General features: G+C 51.1%; 1 protein-coding gene across 2 annotated transcripts in view; it reads right to left on the bottom strand.

Annotated features, from left to right (window-relative positions):
• Positions 1–9507, bottom strand: part of DNAJB12 (DnaJ heat shock protein family (Hsp40) member B12) — a 24898-nt gene that overhangs the window by 14359 nt on the left and 1032 nt on the right. The window lies entirely within an intron of this gene.

Genomic DNA, 9507 nt, shown 5'->3' on the forward strand with positions numbered 1-9507 from the left:
AGTTGCCCAGGCGGGTCTCGAACCCACGGGCTCAGGCAATCCACTCACCTCGCCTCCCAAGGCGCAGGATTACAGGCTGAGCCACCAAGCCTGGCTGAGATTGCTTTTTTTATACAATCTTATTAATAAAAATTAACATTAAATCCACACAATTCATGTATAAATCTGTAGTAACTGCCTTACCTCCCAGGTAGCATAATTATTTACACATCTCTTTTCTTTTCTCTTCTTTTCTGAGTCAGAGTCTCATTCTATTGTCCAGACTAGAGTGCAGTGGCATGCTCACAGCCACCGCAGCCTCAACCTGCTGGGCTCAGGTAATTCTTCCGCCTCAGCCTTGCAAGTAGCTGGAACTGCAGGTTTCAGTTACCACACCTGGCTTATATTTTGACTTATAGCAGAGATGAGGTCTTGCCAAGTTGCCCAGGCTGGTCTCAAACCCATGGGCTCAGGCAATCCTCTCACCTCGGGCTCTTTTTTTTTTTTTTTTTTTTTTTGAGTTGGAGTCTCACTCTGTTGCCCAGGCCGGAGTGCAGTGGCTGCTCCCGGCCACTGCAGCCTCGCCTGCTGGGCGCCAACAATCCTTCCGCCTCAGCCTTCCAAGTAGCTGGAACTATAGGCATGCGCTACCATGCCCGGCTAATTTTTTTTTTTGATTTATTGTAGAGATGAGGTCTCGCCAAGTTGCCCAAGCAGGTCTCGAACCTGCAGGCTCAGGCAATCCACTCACCTCAGCCTCCCAAATGCACAGGATTACAGGCTGAGCCACCGAGCCCGGATTCACCTCGACCTCTTAAAGTGCTGGGATTATAGGCTTGAGCCACCACACCTGGTGGTCATCTGCTCTTTTGGGAGTCACAGCCCTTAGGAGTAAAAATTAACATTAAATCCACATAATTCATGGATAAATCTGTAGTAATTGCCTTAGCTTCCAGGTAGTGTATTTATATGTACATCTCTTTTTTTTCTTTTCCAGAGAGAGGTCTTGCTCTGTTGCCCAGGCTGGAGTGCAGTGGTATGATCACAGTTCACTGAACCTTCAAATTCCTGGGCTTAAGCGACTCTCCCATCTCAGCTTCCCAAAGTGCTGGGATTACAGGCATGAGACACCATGACCAGCCAAAGTTTTTTTTTTTTGAATTGGAGTCTCACTCTGTTGCCCAGGCTGGAATGCAGCGGCACACTCATGGCCAGGCCAGCCTCGACCCGCTGGGCTCCGGAGATCCTTCTGCCTCAGCCTTCCCAGTAGCTGGAACTACAGGTGCATGCTACCATGCCCGGCTTATTTTTGATTTATTGTAGAGATGAGGTCTCACCAAGTTGCCTGGGCCAGTCTCGAACCCACGGGCCCAGGCAATCCATGCACCTCGGGCTCCCAAAGTGCTGGGATAACGGGTATGAGCCACCACGCCTGGCCTTTACTTGATATTTTTCACATTTTTCAAACGGCTGGCGACTTCAAATGTCCTACCTCAGTATTTGGGGTCCATACAGGACAGTAGCTGTCACCCTCAAGTTATTCAAATCCAAGGCCTTGGTTCCTGTGAACTCAGGAACTCCTAAATCTCTGGCAGAAGATCTCTGTGCCCTTTATTCTAAGCAAAAAAACAATTCTCAGAAGGTAGACAGGAATCTCGACACTGCAGAGCCCCAAGGTCCCCGCTCTGTGCTGAGAAAGGATAGCAGCACAGCCTGGACTGGTCCCAGCTTCCTCCAACATGCCAGGTGCCCGTGGGCTGCAAGGTTCTCTGCTGGGTGCCAGACACCCCTCTACCTCAACACACCAGGGTCTCCCAAGGGGCTTGTGGCAGGGCTCACTGGGAACAGAGTACTGAGGCTCCAGTGGGTCACTGTGTCCTGCACACTGCTGCTCACTGCAGCAAACACGGTCAATCTCCCTGAGTCTCTAGCCAGGAAGCCTCAAAACAGGCGCTGAGGGCAGAGCTTGCTCCGCGTGGGGGAGGTGAAGCGGCTCCTGTGGCAAACCCCAAGAGGGCGCTGGAGCCGAGCAACAGCAAGGATCGTTGCCATCACCAAGCACTCGCTGTGTGTCAGGCAGGCGCTGTCATGGCGCACTACACGGGTTCGCTCATTCTCGCTCACAACAGCCTGAGAAGGTGGGCCTTATTACCTACCACCATCCCACTGCAGCAATGAGGCATAATGGCAGAATTCTGCCATGGCTGCACAGCTGGCTAAGTGGCAGAGGGGCACTGGAACCCCAGGATGTCCAGCTCGGTGTCCAGGTTTGTTTGGTTTTTTTGGGTCGGAGTCTCACTCTGTCACCCAGGCTGGAGTGCAGTGGCAAGCTCACAGCCACCACAGCCTCGACCTGCTGGGCTCAGGTGATCCTTCTGTCTCAGCCTTCCAAGTAGCTGGAACCACAGATGTGTCCACCATGCCCAGCTGGGCCCATGCTCTTAATAGTGCTGCTGTCCTGACCATATGCGTCTAATGGGGGAGAGGACGTCCCAGTAAAGTCATTCTAAGTATCAAAGAAACATGAAATTCGGCAAGACCTGGGGTCAAATCTCAGCCCTGCCAATTCCTGGCAGTGACCCTGGCTGAGGTGTGAAGTCTCTCTGAACCCATTTCCTCACGATGATGGTGAGGGATGGAATGAGATCATGTAAGCACCAGGCACAGAGACTGACAGAGTAAAAACTCAAAATGAGCCGCTGCTAGCATGACCTGATCTGATGCAGTGGCTGGCCAGGAAGGTGAGGGAGCCCATGCGGGGAGCGGGGCAGAGCGGGCTGGCTAGAGGGAGCCCCAGGGAAGGCTCAGAAACCAAAGCCCCAGCACTCAGCAGGCTCTGGACCCAGCTGTAACCATGAGATTTCAGGCCGTCCCAGACACCAGGTCTCTGCCACGGTGCCAAGAGAACAGCACAGCAAGGAGGAAACCAACAGATGAAGAGATGCTGGTCAAGATGGGCCAGAGGGAGAAGCTGCTTTGCTGGCTTCCTAAGGCTTTTTTTTTTTCCAATTGGAGTCTCATTCTTTTACCCAGGCTGGAGTGTAGTGGCATGCTCATGGCTATCGCAGCCTCAACCTGCTGGGCTCAGGCAATCCTTCAGCCCCAGCCTTCCAAGTAGCTGGAACTACAGGCACGTGCCACCACACCTGGCTAATTTTTTGATTTATTGTAGAGACGAGGTCTCGCCAAGTTGCCCAGGGTGGTCTCAAACCCCTGGGCTCAGGCAATCCTCTCGTCTCTACCTCTCAAAGTGTTGGGATTACAGGCATAAGCCACCATGTCTGGCTTCCTAGGGCTTTTAAAGAAGTTGTTCGTAAAAAAAAATAAAATAAAATAAATAATAATAATAATAAAAAGAAGTTGTTTGCTTCAGTTCTCTGAAAGCTTCAGTGGTCCAGGCTGAGCCTGACATGTCTTAGGAACAAAATAACTAGTCATTCAACTGCCATACATAAGTAGGAGCATCAGCCAGGAGATGGGATGGGCTTTCTCCAGTAACTCTCGGGGAAGATTCTGGAAGCCTTTCAGGGCAATTACATAGAGTCAGCCACTCTAACTTCCCCACAAGGCACAGCAAGCCCAGAGGGGAAAGGATATGCTCCAGGTCACACAGAAGGTTGTTGGGCTCAAAATTGAAGATTTCTGGTTGCTGGCAAGTAGGTCTCTCTTAAGGCCTGGGCAGCCCCTCTGCTAGGCCTGTGGGATGTGACTGCCTCATCCTGACTCACTGTTACATACCTCAAGGCACAGAGGCTGACAGGCAATGTCACAAAGGAGACAGAAGAGCTTAATGTCACCCTGGCTCTGCCCTTCCCAGTAAAGCTGGCAGACCCGTAAAAAGAAGGGAAACGGGGCCAAGACAAGAGGATTTCCTGAGCCCATGGGTTCGAGACCAGCCTGGGCAACATGGCATGACCTCATCTCTGCAATAAATTTTAAAAAATGAGCTGGGTGTGGTGGCGCACGCCTGTAGTTCCAGCTACTTGGAAGGCTGAGGCAGAAGCATCGCCTGAGTCCAGCAGGTTGAGGCTGCAGTTGGCAGTGAGCTGCACACTACACTACAGCCTGGGCAACAGAGACTCAGATTCAAAGAAAAAAAAAAAAAGGGAGCTGGGCTCAGTGGCTCAGCCTGTAATCCCGCGCTTTGGGAGGCTGAAGTGAGTGGATTGCCTGAGCCCGCGGGTTCGAGACCCGCCTGGGCAACTTGGTGTGACCTCATCTCTACAATAAATAAAAAAATCAGCTGGGCGTGGTAGCGCATGCCTGTAATTCCGGCTACTTGAAGGCTGAGGCAGAAGGATTGCCGGAGCCCAGCAGGTCGAGGCTGCAGTGGCCAGGAGCGGCCACTGCACTCCAGTCTGGGCGACAGAGTGAGACTCCAACTCAAAAAAAAAAAAAAGTGAAATCGGTGGATGAGAACAATGCTAGGGTGGACAGGTGGCAGCTGAGGCAGAGGTGAGGGTTTCTATGGCCACAGCCAGCAGGGGCTAGGGGTCAGTCTGCCCCACTGGCTCGTGTTGGCTCTGCCACCACCGAGCAGGGCATCCTGGGCAAGGCATCTCAGCTAGCCTCTCCATGCAAAATCCTGTCTCCCTCATGCAGGCTGAAAGAGCTGGTGGGTGAGCGCATGACAGAACTGAGCACGTTGCCCAGTGCATACTGTCACCTGTGGCTGCTACTTTTGTTACTGGGTAAGTAGCTAAATTTCTGGGCTCTCTATGTACCTGTAGTGTTCAAAGGGAGGAAAGGAAGGCCAGGGTGGGGGAAGAGCCAGAGACTAGAGATAGATCCATCTGGGTCCTTTGCTAATTAGCCACGTGGTCTCCCCAAGTTATCTAGCTCTTCAGTGAAGACGGTCCCTGCTCTCGTATGGGTGCTGAAGGGTAAGCAAGATTCAGCAATAAAGTGAGTAGAGGGGCTGAGTACTTGTGAAGGTTGACTAGCTTGAATGAACCAGCCTTGCCAGTACTAGGACACCTCTTACTCCTAGACCCTGGATGCAAAAATCCCTGGGCAACCCATCCTCCCTTCTCTGTGGGCTAGCCTTCCTGACGAGCCTCAGAGTCAGTCATTTCACAGAACTTAGGCAGTCAGAGTTGCAGGGATCTTTAGAAACAATCCAGACAGCTGGGCACGGTGGCTCAGCCTGTAATCCCAACACTTTGGGAGGCTGAGGCAAGAGGACTGCCTAAGCCCAGGGGTTCGAGATCAGCCTGGGCAACTTGGCGAGACCTCATCTCTACAATAAATCAAAAAAATTAGCCAGGCATGGTAGCACGCGCCTATAGTTCCAGCTACTCGGAAGGCTGAGGCGGAAGGATTGCTGGAGCCCAGCAGGTCGAGGTTGCGGTGGCCGGGAGCAGCCACTGCACTCGTCTGGGCGACAGAGTGAGACTCCAACTCAAAAAAAAAGAAAAAGAGACATAATCCAGGTCAACCCTTGCTTTGTATGCTGGGGAAACTGAGGCCTACAAATGTTCTCATGAGCTTCTTGGAAAACTTGGTGCCTCCCACCATTGTTCCAAAGCCTCATCCAAAGCCAGTGGCTACCAGGCTGCCAGGTGCTGAATAGAAGCTTCCAGAAAGGGACTGACTGGCTCTATCACCCCTGCTCTGTGATCTCCCAGCCTACGGCCCATCAGCTGCTCTACAGTTTATTTCTTCCTTTATTTTGAGTTGGAGTCTCACTCTGTCACCCAGGTTAGAGGGCAGTGGCACACTCCCGGCCACCACAGCCTTGACTGTTGGGCTCCTGCGATCCTTCCACCTCAGCCTTCCAAGTAGCCGGAACTACAGGCGCGTGCTACCACGCCCGGCTAACTTTTTTTGATTTATTGTAGAAACAAGGTCTCACCAAGTTGCCCGGGTGGGTCTCGAAAGTGCTGGGATTACAGGCTGAGCCACTGAGCCCGGCCTGCTCTACAGTTTAACTATCCTGCCCTCAGTGCCTCCCTGTACCACTTCCTGCAGTAGGGGTTCCAAGTCCCCTCACATCCTTCTTGCTAGGAAGGCAACTTGACCCTTCAAGTTTGCGCTGAGTCTCCCTCATCCCGACCCTCCCTCCATCTATCCTTCCACTTCTTCAAGACTGTCCTCCCCCCCATACACCTGAACCCCCTTTCATCTCTCGACTTGTCCTTTGCCCACGTGGCCCTTGCAGCATCTGACAGTTGCTCGCCACCTGCTGACACACCTCTCCAAGGCTACCTGGTCCCTGCCCTCTCCTGGGACTGGCTCTTTCGCTGTTGCTCCATTTCACTCTGTTGCTTCCTCTACTTTTGCTCACTGGCTCGGGCAGGGGTGACCCACGCCTGTGCCTGCAGCAACCTTCTCTCCACATTCCATGCTTTCCCCATGACCTCAGCCATGCACAGCTGCAACAAGCTCCATCCAACTGATGCCACCAGGCTTCCACCTGAAACCTGGAGCTCTCTCCTGAGCTCCAAGTCGAAAATTCCCTGGAATGTCCTGCTGGCACCTCCCACCCATCTTATCTCTTCCCACTCCAGTTCTTCAGCCTGGTTTCTTCTTCTTCTTCTTTTTTTTTTCTTAGTTGGAATCTCACTCTGTCGCCCAGACTGGAGTGCAGTGGCCGCTCCCGGCCACCGCAGCCTCGACCTGCTGGGCTCCGGCGATCCTTCCACCTCAGCCTTCCGAGTAGCCAGAATTACAGGCATGCAGTACAATGCCCGGCTGATTTTTTGATGTATTGTAGAGATGAGGGCTCGTCAAGTTGCCTAGGCAGGTCTCGAACCCACAGGCTCAGGCAATCCACTCACCTCAGCCTCCCAAGGCGCGGGATTACAGGCTGAGCCACTGAGCCCGGCCAGCCTGATTTCTTCTTGGTCTTCACAGGCTAAAAGTCTCACAATTGAAGAGGGAGAGGGAGAGATTCTCCCTTTCTCACAAAAAGGCTTGGTGCCTGTTCTCCAATAACCTTATCCTTATCCATACTGCCTCATCTCAGGTCCTCATAACTTCTAACCTGCTCAAGGCAACTGTCTCCCAGCTGGTTTCATACCTTGAGTCTCTTCCTTCTTTTTTTTTGAGTTGGAGTCTCACTCTGTTGCCCAGACTGGAGCGCAGTGGTCGCTCCCGGCCACCACGCCCAGCTAATTTTTGCTTTATTGTAGAGATGAGGTCTTGCCAAGTTGCCCAGATGGGTCTCGAAACTGCGGGCTCAGGCAATCCACTCACCTCAGCCTCTCCAAGCGAGGGATTACAGGCTGAGCTACTGAGCCTGGCTATCTTCCTTCTTATTAACCTGTCATGCTGTTTCCTTTTAAGAACAGTACTCTTACCTTATTACTGCTGTCTAAAACGTCAATGGTTGCTGGGTGCAGTGACTCAAGCCTGTAATCCCAGCACTTTGGAAGGCCGAGGCGGGAGGATTGCCTAAGCTCAGGGGTTCGAGACTAGCCTGAGCAACTTGGTGAGACCTTGTCTTTATAATAAATTTTTAAAAATTAGCCAGATGTGGTAGCGCATGCCTATAGTTCCAGCTACCTGGAAGGCTGAGGCAGAAGGATCATCTGAACCCGGCAGGCCGAGGCTGCAGTGACCATGAGCATGCCACTGCTCTCCAGCCTGGGCGACAGAATAAGACTCCAACTCAAAAAATAAAATAAAACTTCAATGGTTTCCTTACTAACTACAGAACAAAGTGAAAATATTTTGGTCTGACAGGAAAGGATTTCTATAATCTAACCCCATTTTACTTTTCAAGCTTCATTCTCTCTGTATACAAACTACCAGCTGCACTGCCTCGAAATCTCCCCAAACCTCTTACAACTTTCTGCCTCCATGTCTTTTCCCAGTATGCCTTTCCAAGTCTCACACCTTTTTCTAAAGCACAGCTCAAATGCTACCTCCTATCTTACTGCCCAAAGTCCTCCCTCACTGTGACATAACATTATTTTTATGCCCAGGCTACAGCACTCACTACATTGCTTATACATGAATGTTCAGAAGATTGTCCTCCACACCCCTTCCCCCCCAGAGTTCCCCTCTACCCCACCGGACTGTGAACCCACGGATGATGGGAACTGACTTTTCGTGCCCATCCTTAAATCCTCAGTAGCTAACACTGTTTACTTTTTGTTCAATCACACTATCTTCTGCCTTGTAATATTTTTTTTCCTCTAAATCTGTCTCCTTCACTACATTGTGAGCTCTTTGAGGCAAGGGATACAGTTGACCAACGCTGCTATACCACTTAGCAGCAAGCAGAGGTTGCCAACAAAACAAACACATGAGATCTTCAACAAAAATCTGATGCATTGAATGAACATCTGGAATGAGCTCAAACTCAAAGCAATCAGTGTAGACAGAGAGCCATCTAATATACATTTCCCCACGCCCCAGGAGATGGGTAGCCCAATAGGCAGCTGTGCTCTTTATTTTATATTTTTAATCTTTTCTCATCAATGAGCTGAGGTCGCACCTCTATTTTTTAATGAAGCTATTTCCCTGTCCTGCTCCTAAACTAATCCAGGTCCTTGTTGGCTCAGTGCAGGGTTCAAATGGCACAGGCAAAGTGTACCCAGATGCATGAGACATACAGTCCAGAAAAGCACAAATATGACAAATATGCAGCAGGTTATTCTTCTGCCTGTGCAAACTCCAGTGCCTGAGCCCCAAGGAGGGCAACCCTCCAAGATCCTGAACTGGTCCAGGAGGTCTGCTGACAGGAAGGTCCCCACAGGCCCTGTTGTTGCCATCCTCTCAGGGCTGCCCACTCCCGATCCTCGCTCCCCAGTTAGCGTGACTTATTTCATAGGGAAGCTCCTTGAGCAGGATACCTCAGGAGACCTGGCAAATACAGACTGAACTTCTCTCCAAGTGGAGGCAAACAGGCCAAAGATTAACCTGCAGAGTCAGGAGAGAGGAAAGTTCAGGCATTCCAGGTCAGCTCTTCCGCCAGTGTTCCCCTTTCTCAATTTCATAAAGTGGGCAGGGAAGGTTAGAACGCTAAGTGCTGCTCGTCAATTTAATTTCTTTCCTTCATACAATCACAGAACTTTTCATTTTCTAGCTGTAAATCTCTTTACCTTCTGCAAAGTTCTTTACCTGAGATATTTCCTCACCTTCAGAACAAAGATAATGATCTTTGCTCTGCCTCCTTGACAGGGCAGGCGCAAAAGAGAAAGCACAGGTGAAAAGCCCTATGGGTGTTACTGTTGTTCGCATTATCTGCACCAACCCTCTAATCTAGATAAGGAAACCCAAGCTCAGAGAGGTCACGTGATAGCACTCAGGATGAGACTGGGGTCTGCTGAGTGCCTTACGTGCCAGACAGTTTACGAGTGGCAATCACAGGAGCAAACCTTGTGTCCTTCTCCTCTCCAGCTTGTATGAAGGAAAACTCCTTCGAAATGTACGTTAAAAAAATAAAGCTCTCCTGGGTGAAGCGAGGTGATGGGTGGTGAAAACAATCTCACGATTCCCTGCTGGTTTGGGCGCCTTCAGCCCAGAGCCGCTCAGCAGCCTTAGCAGCCCAAATGACCGGCCGGTGATGGACTCTAGGGG

The sequence above is a fragment of the Carlito syrichta genome, unplaced genomic scaffold (genome assembly GCF_000164805.1).
Source record: "Carlito syrichta isolate Samal-C Ts95f unplaced genomic scaffold, Tarsius_syrichta-2.0.1 Scaffold311719, whole genome shotgun sequence".
NCBI lineage: Eukaryota > Metazoa > Chordata > Mammalia > Primates > Tarsiidae > Carlito > Carlito syrichta.